The following is a 1,875-nucleotide window of genomic DNA, read 5'->3' on the forward strand; positions in this document are numbered from 1 at the left end:
CTCTGGATCTAGGCTACGGCCTCAAAGACACACGTGTTGTGAGATAAGATCCGCCCTGGATCTCCAGGCTACGGCCTCAAAGGTTCGACCCGACCATATATGCTCAGACACGGGCGAACACAAAAGCGTAACAACCCATGTTGGAACCGTCGAAGGATCTCGGCGTCGGCCGTAAAACGGAAACCCCCCGGTCGTCGGTACGCGTGTGGCGGTCGAGGGCCCCCGGCCGCCGGTCGGGCGGGCGCGTGGATAGGTCTCCCGAGCGGTCAAGGAGTCCCGGAAGCCGGTCGGGCGAGCGGCCGGCCCCGGGGCACCCTACCCTCTCGGGCGCACCGACCCCACGCGTTTCGTCTCGGTCGGCGTCCGGGGTTCCGAGACACCCTTATGTATCTGTGTGACAGACGGAGTGGCACACCGTCTGCGGCGGGACAGGGCCGCCGACCGCGATGGAAGTCGAGTGAGGCGGCTTCCGGGGTCCAAGACCCTACAGACAGACGGAGTGGCGACCCGTCTGCGGCGGGCCAGGGCCGCCGACCGCGATGGAAGTCGAGTGGGGCGGCTTCCAGGGTCCAAGACCCTACAGACAGACGGAGTGGCGACCCGTCTGCGGCGGGCCAGGGCCGCCGACCGCGATGGAAGTCGAGTGGGGCGGCTTCCAGGGTCCAAGACCCTACAGACAGACGGAGTGGTGACCCGTCTGCGGCGGGACAGGGCCGCCGACCGTTACGGAAGTCGAGGGGGACGGCTTCCAGGGTCCAAGACCCTATCTGTGTGACAGACGAAGGTGCATCGTCTGGGGCGGGACAGGGCCGCCGACCGCTATGGAAGTCGAGTCGGGTGGCTCGTGCACTTCCAGGGTCCAAGACCCTCTCTTCGTGACCGACGAAGGTGCTCTGTCTGGGGCGGTACGGGGCCGCCGACCGCTATGGAAGTCGAGTCGGGTGGCTCGTGCACTTCCAGGGTCCAAGACCAACGCGTTTGACCGACGAAGGTGCCCCGTCCCCGGGCACGGACGGGGACGGGCCCGGCCTCCGGGCCGCCGTGGAAGTCGAGTCGGGTGGCTCTCGCACTTCCAGGGTCCTCGACCCTATCTGTCTGACCGACGAAGGCGCTTCGTCTCGGGCGGGCCAGGGCCGCCAGCCGCTATGGAAGCCGAGTCGGGTGGCTCGTGCGCTTCCAGGGTCCACGACCCTGCCTTCGTGACCGACGAAGGCGCTCTGTCTGGGGCGGTACAGAGCCGGGCCCCGTCCAGCAGGGGACGGTGGCCCGAACAGGTGCCATCGGGTATATAGGGAAGAGCACCTCGCTGACTCTCCAAGGTGATAGGCTACCGGATCCCAGGACCTCTCGAGCCCAGCGAGAGGCCTCTCGAGCGGACACAAATGCCTCGAAAAAGTCCCTCTGCACTGAGGTAGTGACGATTCTTATTACGAATGGTAAATCATCCAAGGAAGGGACGAACCCGGCTGGCCTCGGCCGTTAAACGAGCCGGCTTCGTTCGGCCGCTAAACGAACCGGCGTCGTTCGGCCGCAAAACGAACCGGCGTCGGCCGCTAAACGAAACCCCGGGCGGGACAGGGCCGCCCACGTCTCAGCCTTAATGACCCGTTACGGGGTGACGCCCGGATACGCTTTGTGTGTCATGGCCCTGAGATTCTGGAAATCGAACTGCGCCTGGGGCAGGCCTCCGCCCGGCCGACGTTAGCGCGTCGGCCGCCATGGGCGGTCGGTTCCTCCCCGACCCGGCGCTCTCGCCTCCAGGGGGGCTCTCCGGAGCCCGCCCGACCCTTTCCGCGGGAGACTCAGACGGTCCGTCAGACGCGAAGGTCCGCCACCGGCGGCCGGCGAGGGCCTCGGCGACCGAGGGCGGAGACG

Source organism: Paramisgurnus dabryanus, unplaced genomic scaffold (genome assembly GCF_030506205.2).
Source record: "Paramisgurnus dabryanus unplaced genomic scaffold, PD_genome_1.1 h2tg000185l_1_75505__unordered_in_group3, whole genome shotgun sequence".
Classification (NCBI taxonomy): Eukaryota; Metazoa; Chordata; class Actinopteri; order Cypriniformes; family Cobitidae; genus Paramisgurnus; species Paramisgurnus dabryanus.